The sequence below is a fragment of the Ammospiza caudacuta genome, chromosome 8, assembly GCF_027887145.1.
Source record: "Ammospiza caudacuta isolate bAmmCau1 chromosome 8, bAmmCau1.pri, whole genome shotgun sequence".
Taxonomy (NCBI): Eukaryota; Metazoa; Chordata; class Aves; order Passeriformes; family Passerellidae; genus Ammospiza; species Ammospiza caudacuta.
The window spans coordinates 13,846,087-13,858,714 of NC_080600.1; the positions used below are offsets into that span (position 1 = coordinate 13,846,087).

At 36.3% G+C, this 12,628-nt stretch overlaps 1 long non-coding RNA gene across 1 annotated transcript in view; it reads left to right on the forward strand.

Moving 5' to 3' along the window:
* Nucleotides 1-12,628, forward strand: part of LOC131560466 (uncharacterized) — a 33,961-nt gene that overhangs the window by 942 nt on the left and 20,391 nt on the right. The gene's annotated exons all lie outside the window — the stretch shown is intronic.

A 12,628-nucleotide genomic window follows, 5' to 3' on the forward strand; every position in this document is an offset into this window, starting at 1 on the left:
GTGTTCCCTAGGGGAGGGTCAGGAGCTTTCCAGACTCGTAGGAAAACTTCCAAAGCCTTTTGGTCGCACATAGCTTTACATTTTACAGAGGATCATTGGTTGAAGCGGGTTTGGTTCTGGTAGTGTGTTTGCAGCTCAGGTGTCCCCTTCCCCCAAATTTTGAGAAGTTGCACATTCCTTTAGTAGGAAACAGCTGAATATGAATTTGATTTTATAATTAGAGGAAAATCTCATTGGAAAAAACCAATTATTTTTCCTTGCATGTAAATACGGATATGAACATGAAATTGAGGTAGTACCTTTTACAGTGTCTTTTCTGGTTGTAGTAGGAATCTTACTAATGAAATTTCTGTTCCAGTTAACCAGTGTGTTTGTGAAGGAGTTTGCACTATTTCTTGTTTGGTTTTTTCCCTTTATCATGAATAGTATAGTTCAGAGAACTATAACAAAACCAGAGGAACATTGAAGTTATTTCAGGAGCACCTAGCAGTCATTGGCAACAGTAAAATCTAGATGATGGAGTCTGGGATTTGTTAGAATGGATTCTGCTCTATTTTCGTATTCTGGTATGGAGTATTTAAAATATCTGTCAATAGGAACAATATTCCCAAGCATTTTATTTAGTTATAGAAGCAAACATTCTCTAGTCTCAAGGATTTAATTCCTTTTTTTTCCTCCTGCAAACTTACTGGTCTTCATGAAAGCTAACGTCAGCAAACAAGCTTTTAGGTTTTTGAAAGGGTTGTAATATTTGATCTTCAGAGTTTGCTTTATCTTCCATAAAGCATGTCGGGTTTTGGGTTTGTATTGAGGTTTGGTTTCTTTTGCTAAATAAATTTATAATTCTGAATTTATTTGCAATAGAATATAGGAAGGTTCTTGAGAATTTTTTTTCATTTGTACCCAGCATTTAACAGGATGGGTTAGCAATTATAAGAAACTTCAGGTACATCCAATAAATTTTGCAAATGGAAGGCTACCAGAACTTTTATTTTTTTCATCTCTCCCCTTCTCTTTGTAAGTATGGAGTATCATATCTGAAATTATGGAGAGTATAAATGTGGAAATGTTAAATCTTTTGTTAATGGCTTCGAATTAAACACACATTGTTGCAGATGATTTGGAGGACTTATTTAAAGTAAATATACAATTTCAAGCTCAATTATCATTCATAGTTTAACCGAGCATAGTGAGATATTCAGTCTGTGAATTTGATACAGTGTTACTTCATAATTACGATGCTTTTTTACAGTAAATTTGATATAGAACAGTTGCTAAAGGAAAGCTGCTGAACAGTGTGACCAACCATTTTATGGGACACATCTGGTGCATTAGTTCAGGATGTGCAGTGCAGGAGAACAGAGCCTTTTGCCCAAAAGGAGAAGGAAGCTAACTCCACATGTATACGTTTTGGGGACATGCAGAGAGGTTAAACAATTATGAGTTAATTGTGTAAGCTAATAGGAGGGGTGTTTGTAATGTCATTTCAGAATAGCTAAGGAGGAAACAGAGGAGAATTATTGTTTTAAAATCTCAAATGAATGGTTTACACCTGTTAATGTTACATTTAGAACAGCTGTTTCTTTTATTATCAGTAAACAGATGCAGAAAGTAATGGAATGTTTTAAAGCAATATGTTAATCCTATCTTCCACTACTGAATATTCTCATAATGTCCTGATTAAATATTAACTGTACTGCTGCTGTCATCTGCAGTTAAAGAATATTTACTTACTTTTTAAATCACTTTTTATCTGAAGTTGTAGATGTTTATCCAAAGTTATTATAGTCTTTCATCAACCCAGCCTAATTGTTTTTTCACATCAGTAATTTTATTGGTGATTTCGTTGGACTGAGCTCCTCAGTCAAAGTAACCCTGATTTTGGTTTTGCTCAGAGGTTACTTCTGTATTTGAAATTTCACCTGAAATGAAACAAGCTATATTTATAAGGGGTGGGATGGGGGAATTGCTCTTCAGGGCCCAGCCTAGCACATTAATTTTGTATGAACTCCATGTGAAGTTGCTTATAGGTGAAGCTTTCCCAGCGTATACTCAGGTTAAGCACTGCAGCTGGAATAGTACCACTTAGGTGGTACAGGAGAGGGTGGGGGCTTTTTTGGGGTTGTGTGAAAATAGTTTTAGTTCATTTATTTTCAAATGTGTTGTGCTGCCTCAGGTATAAAGAGAAGCTATGAATCTGACAGACTCTTGGAAAGGAATACCTAAACTGCAGACACAATATAATGTATTTGGAAAACAAAACCAAAACAAATATTCCAAAATAATTACAAATTAATGCCTAAACCTGAAGTTTCCTAAAAACCTGTAGTGTCCACTAGATGCTCAGAGGTGACAGTAGGACTTCTTCAACTGGAGGATTCATGTCTTAATCGTGGAATGGCAGGGTGTGAGAGTGTTCTGAAGCGTGCAGCATTGCGGTGACCCAGCGTGCGTGGGGAGCGTTACCGAGTGACCCTCGAAGAACGGAAGTGCAGCAGATTCATGCTCTGTGGCTTGTTTGGCAGATTAGTTTTCAGGAAATGCACACAGCAACGAATATGGCAGCTGCATTATTAAAAATGCTGTATTCAAGCCCAGGTCAAATTGTTCATTCATGCGTGGAGTAACTCAGCATTAATTGAATCATTGCATTTTTTACATATTTTAGATCACTGATATTTTTTGCTTCAGCACTTGAAATGCCTGATAAATTACTATATTCACAAGGGGCAAGCATTTTGACAGAGGAATGCTTTATAAAGCATTTATGTGTTTGCTCATCAGGTCATTGCAGTAGTGAAAATGCATTGGTAGAAATAAGATTCTGTGTTAATTCTAATGTCAGGCACTCTATTCTTGGAGGATTTCAAGATGCTTAGGTAAAAATATCTAAAATTATACAAAATTAAAAGGGAATGTCTTCCTTAGTTCTTATTAGCTTGGTACTGCTTATATTAGATAAATTAGAGATGTTCCTGATGAAAGGTAAGAGAGTTTACTTTCTCAATTTAAAAAACAAAAGGCAAGAGTAGGGGAAAACCCTCTCATGTCCATTAAGTAAACTTAAGACTCCTGTCATCTCACTTTAATAGAATGGAAAGGGAAAATCTTTGTGAAATAATTTGAGTTTTTCATATAAATTAGTTTCGAAGGGCTAATAATTCCAGCTTGTGAGGAGCAAGTCTCTAGGTATGATTCTTGTTAGACTTTGCCAAAACAGACTAGTAGGAAATAGATTATTTCAAATGAATGTTTTGTTGGAGGTCTCTTCTTCCCTTAAGCAGACGGAGTAGAAATATTATTTATTCAGTTAACATTCCTGATGCTCCCTGATACCTTAGGTGTGTATAATTTAGAACAGGAACCATTTAAAACCATTCCACTAAAACAAGTGGAACTGTAGGAAACTGTTCCCTCATCAGAGGAATTCACTCAGTTACTTCTCCCACAAGAGAGTTACAGAACCTTTCCCTAAGGCTTCACACTGAGCTTCAAAATGCCCTTTTCCAAAAGTGGTTGTCCCAGCTCCCATTGCCATTTAGGAGAGCCATATCTTCTATGCTTTATTTACAATGACCTTTGAGCAACTGAAAATGCTGCCAGCTCCTTGAGAAAGTGTGACTTTGAAATTTCAATTTTGATCTATGTTTGCAAATGAGCAACTGTGATTATGCATCAACTACAACAGCAATAAAATGGATACTGACCTTTTACAATAATAGTGCTTTATGCTGTTAGTGATCTTCACTGTAGAATCTGAAAATGCTTAATAGTTGCACCAGCCACTTGTAGCTTATGGAAACTGAAGAAAGAGCTCAGTCAGCCATGAGAGGGATGCAGAGTTTACAAGGGTGAAAACTCCAAAGGCTGCAATTCAGATTTACACTTGTATTTTTACTAGGATGAGCATGAACCTAATGTTTAATGGATGTGTGCAGTTCATTCTTGCCTGATTGCAAACTTCTTGTGGAGTTCTCAATATAATTTCTTACTCTGTATTAATCCAAGTCATCACATTATGCATTTTTCATTATTGTTGTGTCCTGCTTTTTGTGAGTTTATTTAGGTGTTCTGTAACAACAAAGGTTGTGTTAAATTCCTTAATCATATCAAGTCATGAAGGTTTCAAGCACCAGGAGATTTATTTTATTTTTTTTTAAGCCTCTGTTTATGCAGAACTAATAAAAATCAAGTCCATTTAAAGAAAGGTTTGAATGACAAAATACAGTGCTAATAACTCTCTTGCCAGTTTTTTCTGGTTACCAGTCTAAGTCTTTTTAACTCTAGCTCAGAAATCTGGAGCGAGTATTTTGGCATTGCAGTTTGTTGTAAGGAAGATTTAATAGCTTGTTATGTCCTATTTCTATAAACAGAAGTCATTTAGAGTTCAGCAGATATATTTAGAATCAGCATTTGTGCTGGTAGTTACAAGCTGAATAAAATAATCTTTGAAAAGCTCAATATGCAGAAGGGACTATTTAGGTTCAAAATTTACCTCACAACAAATTCTCTTTTAGAAGACTTAGGGATTTTCACAAATAGGAACCTACAAAATTGAGTGTCAAACTTATTACTTTATTTTAAATCTTTTTAACAATGAGGTTTTGTTGTGTGCAAATGTTAATAGTTTTAAGAGATCTGTGTGGCTACTGCTGTTCAAGAGGTCAGGTCCTGTACTCTTTACTCTGGCAAAATTCCCTAACCTTCAGAGAGGGACATATCCCTGTCTCAGGGAGTGCAGAGTAAGGCCCAATAAAAAGGACAGCCAGAAGCTTTGGAGAGGTCTCCTCTACTCTCAGCTGGTTTGGGACAGAGTATGAATACAAGTTTACTCTGAGTGATTTGTAATCTAACCTCTGATTTGTTGAAGTCAAGGTATGCGTGATAACTGAGAAACATATGCAAAGTCAGTTTAAGAGATGAGTTTTATAGCAAATAGTAAATTAAAACCATAGTGACCTTTTAGTCTTGCTGATCATGTGCAGAAGGATGTTCATGTGGTGCCCTGTACTAATCCCAGTAATAGGGCTCTTGCTTAGGGAACAGCAGGCACAAGCAGTACTTTTGTGTATTTGTTCTTCTACTGCATTTTTTAATTGAAAAAATTTTGCAATTAAAAGGTTAGACCTTGATGCAATTTTTGCATATTCTGTTCTGGACAAGATTGCACTTCTTTTCCTATGAAAGAGGTTTTAACTTAGTGGTGCAAATAATCATCAATGCCCCAGTTCAAATTTCAGTTGTTATTGCTGTCCTGATTGCTGGTTCTGGCCATGTTTGATGTAAAGTCTAATGATTTTTATTATATCAGTTCTTATATAAATTTTGCTAGACACTCCAGGAGCTTGAAGGCTACTAATTAAAAGCATCTTAGATATTTAACTTAAATATCTTTTCCTCCTTTATTTTAACACAGTAATAACTGCTATAGATTATTTAATATTGAGTATCCATGCTTTCAGCATCACAAAAAATTGCACCCAATCATGTGATCACCCCATCCTTAAACAAGTGTCTTGTAAGGATGGTTTTGCAAACAACAAAAACCTTCATTTTCTCTTCTCATATCTAAGCAGGTAATTTTTCAGTTTTTATCATATTTGAATTCTGATTGTTTCAGTAAGCCTCAGAGAAGGATTCATGTAGGTGTATTTTTTAAATGTCAGTGCTGAAGAGATAGAAAAAAGTACTTCTTTTTTTTTTTTCTTATGTTTTCATTCTTTACAATGTTGCTAGATGTTCACCCAAGTGTCAGAAGTGTGAAGCTGTGTACACAAATGGTCCTTATGATGCCCCTTGGTCCCCTCATCAAATTGGAGTATTGGGAAGAGGATTGGCAGTGTGGCTGGCTCTTGGCAAATCTGGTGATTAGCTGAACACACTGATAGAGTTTCCCCATTTTAGCTACATGGGGACTCTATTTTAGGAGGAAATGATATGCTGGCACCAAATTATTTATATGATGTGCAGCACATATAAGTTTTCCTGTTTTGCGGGGGTTTCTATGACATGTCCTGTGGGCTAACTGAGGAAAACATGACTGGGAAAGTGCTCCATATACAGATACAAGTGCTCCTATTGATACATTATTTTTCTAAGTTTTTGCTGAGTAAAGCTCTTTCCATACATAAGCATTTTGGCCATCTGCAACTGCTTGTCAGTGAGGCTGGTTTGAGAACACTAGCTGTAATTGTAACCTCAGGAATGTGTGACCAGCTCGCAGCCAGCTGTGCATGCCCTGACTTTTCCCAGGTGTTAAGATACATGGCCACTTTTGTTCCCCTTAACCAATGGGGCAAAATACAGTCCTTGTTTTTCTGCACCTTGTATTAAGCCTAAGAACTGCTAGGTTTTGTTAGTTTTTCAATAGGTCATGGCAAACAACTACGTGAAGTTGTCCGTGTTGTTTAATTATTGGGCATGTGTGACACAGTGTGCTGCATCTGTAGGATAGCATGTATTTTGAGAAATACAAAAAGGGTACTCAGTTCACCATGGCCTTGCTATAAATTAGCAGTGCTGACCCTGCAAATCACATAAGTGCTCCTTTTTTATTGTTGTTGCATGGAAAATATTTTACTTATGTTTTGATGGCCTAGATATTTCTGCAGTTTAAACCTCTTGAGCCAGAGTGTGTTTTGATGCATTTTTCAATTGGTCTTATTTTAATGATTCATTTCATATTCAGAGGAACACTTAGTAGCTGTTTGCTGCACAGGAACCTAATTGGAACAACTCCTAAATCCAACCTGGAGTTGTCTACATAGAGTGTTCTATATTTTGTAATTACCTGTGTAGCATTTTCTTTGCTTGTGTAGCAATTACTATGTTCAAAGTGAGGCACAAATAGCTTGAAAGAATGTGTATGCTACAGGTCTTCTCCTTAGAGGTACTGGGAGAGACAGCATTTGTAGTAATCATGAGGACAAAAATTGCTCCGTGGCCTATGATGCTTTAGTTAAGTAAAAAGTGAAAACATGAGCTTAATTTATGTACATGATAATTTGCACAGTGGGATCGTTATAAAGGGATAAATCCATGTCTCAACTCACTGCTTTTTGCTCTTATTTGCCAACAAGCTGACATGATCTCTACGTTGTAGATTTTGAAAAGGAGTTAGTTTTTAACTTAGACCAATTCTTTACGTGGTCAAAGTTGCACATGCCATCTGTAAAAGTAACCTACCTATTTGTATCAGTTTCTATGTCCATGGAATGAACTCAGGCCTCAGAGCAGATCTGAACTCTGTAACACATTCTGAGTTCTTGAGTTACAAATTTCTGCCTTTTATGGATATCCAAAGCTTGCTCTTTTGAGTTTGGTCATCTTTGAACATACGAAGAGGTGACAGATTCTCAACCAGCACTGGAATTTTTCTAAATGCTCAGAAGTCGGGGATGAGCACATGAGAAGAGTTTCATGTGCCTGAATGCTTTTTGAAATCTAGTTCTTAGGGACTCAAAAAAGATCATGTAATCTCAAGACTCAATGAAAAATATTAGGTTCCTAAACAACCCTTGAGAAATAGACCAGAGCTGTTTGGGGGGAAGAGGAGCACACCAATCCAGTGCTGAGACCTGTTTGAGTATAAACACCTGTAGCAAGACAAGCTCTCCCTTATAACTGCAGGGATATGAAGCAGCCTTGCATGATGGGCTTACATAAAAGACTGAAGGATGTGCTTTTTCAAAGGTTTTTCTGTACTTAAAAGTCATGGTTTGTGAATCCTCTCAAAAAAGCAGGGGCTGTCCACTCTTCCCCAGAGCCCACAGAGCTGATGAGTCTGGGATAAGACTGCATGATACAAATCACTCATGATTTGTGCCTCTGACTGACGTTCCTCCAGCCAGGACTCCCAGATATGTACCAGCACTGTGAGATTCCTGTAACCACTGGTCTTTGGTATTTCCTGTGAAACTTAAACCTAATGTTGGAAATCTGCATCAGCAGTGAACTGTTCTGCCCTTTGTTTTCTGTTGGTCAAGGTGGCTTTGCTAATTAGCATAAATCACAAAGCTCCTGCAGCAATTGTGTTGTCCATGTGATATACAGCATCTCTGCTGTGCCCAAGGAATATTTACAAGCCAAAGGGTTGTGCTTTGCTTGATTTGGAGAAGCCTCTTGTTTCTTCTTTCAGTTTCTCATTATGAGATAAAACAAATAAGAGGCTTTAAGAGAAAATAATGTAGAATACCATTATACTTTATTAGGCGTGTCTGAAGTGAACAAAATAAATCAGCTTAAAGGCAAAGGAAATACAACTCTGGGGACATTCAGAAGTTTAAAAATAATGAAGTAAAAAAATCTGTGCGACCTTACACTAGACTACAATAAAAAAGTTAAATTACTCTGAATTGTGTGTAACCTAGTTGAAAAATAAGACACTTCTGTGGGGTATGGATGTGTAATATAAACTGTTTCAAAGAGTATTTGGCAGTCTCTTAGAATTGGCTCCAAAAGCTTTTGGTTCAATGGGAGTGAAAAGCCACAGTCCATTACAGCCTCACCTGATATTTTATTTTAGAGCAAAGATGCCTGGAAGCAAGTCTACTTTGTTTTTAAAATTGCTTTAAGGTGACAGTGGCAGAAAAGTAAGATGAATTGCATGCTTGTATTTCTTTTACCTACTCATCTTTCTTATTTTCATTGTCGCCTTTACTTTTTTTTCTCTTAAAAATGAAAATGTACATGCATCAGATTTATTAGAATAATTGGTGGCAACTGTTCATTTCAGAAAGTAACTGATCCGTACATGTGCTTGAGTTTCATGCTCTTTCTCAGAAGCTGATTTGGAGAGGGAATTGGTGTTTCTGGTGTTGTATTCCTAACCTGTATATAATGTTTATTTTTTCTTATACTATCTGAGATGATTTTGAGTGCTTTGTGTATGAGGAGCTAGGATGTTTTGGAGTAGGAAACATTTTTGTTCCTCTATAGCTTTAAAAAGATCAATTAAGAACAGCTCTGATTCTGTGCACTTTTCATTCCTGTTGCCTTCTGCTGCATTTTCATGAAAAGTTGCAGCCTAAGTAGCATTTAATCTGCTTAGTAGTTGGGTAGAAGCAGAGAACAGCTAGAAGTTGATTTTCCCCGTTTCCTGCAGCGCACAAACCCAGTTGAGCAGAGCAGTTAGCCTTGCTCCTGAGGGCTAATATAAATTAAAGGTCCTGAGCACTAGGGGTTGTTAAAATTCTCAGAGGGCTCTTTATAAGATGTTAACCCCCGTGGTCTGGCCAGGCTCCAAATGGGGTAATTACATTCTTCCTACCTAAATTCCCCCTGCAATTGCAATTCGATGTGCTGGTATTCCTCACTTCCTCTCCTCTGCCGTGCCCCGTGGAACAGTTGTTGCATTTCATCCCAGAGGTACTTGCTTTCAGTGACTGATGGAGTGATCTGTGTGTAGAGTCTATAAAGCATTTTAAGAGCCTTTTGGATGAAATATAATTTATTATGCCTAATTTTTTTTAATTATCTCCTGTTTAAAATGAACTGGGTTAATCTGAGCCCTGAATGAGTGTGAACTGTGTGCAACAGATGAGAAATGAGAAAGCATCAACTGTTCTCAGTCCTCGTTGAACTTCTTCCCAGAGGTTTTTTTAGATAAAAAAGGTAAAAGATCAAACTAATAGTATAGGAAGCTTTTCTAAAGGGTTCATTACAAAATTGGAAGAATATGAGCTATATAAAAAGGCTAATGTGACTTTTGCTTCAATTGAAGCACAAATTAAAGTATATATATATGTAGATGTAGATAAAACATTCCTCCTCCTTAGGAATTCTGTTGTAACCTTAAGAGCAGCAACTAAAAACTAATATTCTAATATTCTTTTTCTACCCCTTTTTATACTAGAAAAGCTTTTTATTATAAAGACACTATAATTTTCATTAAGGTATTGCATCCTAATTGTAAGTAGACTCGTGTAAATTTAAGTGTTGCATATACGCAGAAAAAATATGTAGCTAGCACTCAGTGTTTAACAAGATAGTGGGGAATATCTATATGTGCCAAATAGAAAGAGATTTCAGCTACAGGATTCTCTAAATATGGAATTTGCATGTCAGATATGTGCAATGCAATTAGGGTAAAGTGTGCTTGGGGGACTTCTTTCTGTTTAGTTTAACACTGGTTTCTCTCCACTCTTGGGGTGTCTCATACTAAGCTTAACTGTACTACATAGGAAGCCTTTGTACAGATGCTAGCCTGAGTGTGCTAAACTCTTCTTTCAAGAGGTCACTTAGTCTGGTCTAACAGCCTGAAAGGTTGTTTATAGCAGATATTTATTTGTCTCCTAGAACACTGGAAGATAGGAATGAAAGAGCAATGTTGATCTGTGCTGTAATGTTCTCACTAATTAAGAGACATGCCTGAAGGTGAGCTGCTCACCATGCTAGAGGGCAAGGTGAAGACTTTGCAGGGGACTTTTCTGGTAGCACAAGAAATGTACTTCCAGTCCCAGATGGGAAAAATCAATGTATGAGCACACACGCACGAATGTGATGCACTTTCTGAGGTCCTGAGGGGGATTCTTTTTGTTGCCTTCTGACTCAGGATGCTTGGAGATCTGCACTGACCCTCCACCAGCCATTTTCTGGTGCTGCTGAGGAAGCTTTAAAAATGTAAGAGCAGCCAATAAAGAAACTGAAAAAACTCTTCTTTACATTAAAAAAAAAATTAAAAATACATGTCTAATACAATACAGATAGTTTGAAAGCTTGAAGTTTAAGATATCCGTGCCAGGTCTTCCATTGTGTTTTAGTGAAAAACTGCACTATCACAAACACATCTTTCTCTCTGATCTGTGAAAAATGCTAAAATAAATTTAAGTATTTGAAAATAGGTTTAGCTCAATGTGCTCTACTGCTTGTTGCTTAGAAAGAAGCCTGCACTAACTACACAGCCAGATGTTCCTATGAGCTATACCTACATAATCCCCCTCAATGTGGCTTTAATGGGTTTTAACTTAAAATAAAAAATTAGTTCTCTTGCCTTTACTCTCTTCAGACATATTCTTATTTAAAAACAGATTGCCATTTAGAATGCAAATAAGCATTTGTGTAGTTTTATTACTGTAACCAATGTGCTTTTCTAATTGCAATGTGTGATAGTAAATATTTGCATGAAATACAGCTGTGATCTGATTTCTCATATGTTGCTTTGTAGTTGCTATTACCAACACACTTAAAAATACATTTAGTTTTATTTATTTATACATTAATAAATATATCACAGAAGGAAATTTGTTCTTTTTAGTTAGTTTGTGTAATTAAGTATAAATAGCTTTTTTCACACTGATTGTCTCCTGACAGGCACAAGAGCTCTGTACTCACTCTTCACATCTACACTCACATGTCTTCACATCTTCTAAGCATTCTGAAGTGTTTATTTTATTTGTAAGAGCTTTGGCAAATCAGCTTTTGGCAAATCCTTTTATGTTTTATACTAGAGTCTGTTGCCAAGTTGAGACACACATTGCTGGAAACTTTCATGCAGAAAAAGAAATCTGTGTATTTTAATACCTGAGGAACATTTAATTTATTGAATCATGTTTTTAGGTAATCTGTTAGAATAAGGTGGCAAAGGCTTTCTTTAGATGGAAGGTGACTTACAGCAGGACATTACAGAGGTGCATAAACCATAATTTTGTGCATCTGTGATCTTTCTAGCTCTTATGTTTTGTATTTTTGTATTTGTTTCCTTGCATGACATGTGCAACTGCTTTCCACTAATTTAACTATCAAATTTAATTTTTCATAATATCAAAAACCAATTTAATACATCAGTCTGTATTTGGAATTCTTTTTAATCCTGATATTCGTTCAGTAAATACTCTGCTGTTTGTGCATTGCCCCTCAAAGCTATCACACTTTGTTTTTCTTCAGTAAATTCTCTAGTTTGCTTTCTGTTGGCTGTTACCTTCTTGCATCCTCTCCCTCTATAGAGGAGGAATGTGCTCTTTTTTTCTCCTACTCATCTATAACTTTTGCTCTTTCCTTTTGTTACCCACAACTGTCTGCATGTTCTTTTTAAACTCTCAATCTACAGCTTCATTCCCCATAGCATTCTCTGGCCTAATTAACTGTAATTAGAAATTCCTTTTTGTTGCACTCTAAATTCAATTTTATAGCACTCAGTAAAAGCTTTCATATCTAAGGTTGAAAGAAATAGGGTTGTTCCTATTTCACCCAGTCTCCTACCTATTTCTTATCTTTTTCTTTTTTTTTTTTCCTTCATTGATTACTATTTTCTTCTTTCTCAACCTGTATCATTAGTACTCCAGACTCAAATTTCCTTCTGTGGCTGATAATTAACTATTCCAAAATATGTTAAAATAAGTGAATTTGCATTAAGGGGATGGGCATTTGTTTTGTTTTATTTTTTGTTTTGTTGGGTTTTTGTAAATAGTTTTCAGTACCAATGTCCTAGTCATTGCAGGAAACATACTTGAGAAGTTTCAGAAAAAGCATTAAAGTGAATTTTCTCAGAGCCCCAACCTCCTCATACTTGGGAGATTAGGTAGTCTACCCAGAATAATAGATTATTATTGCAGTTCATTAGAGTGAAACTGTAGCAGTATCTGTAGCTTCTCCAAAAATTCATCATCATTATGGGATGTTGTCTTTAATG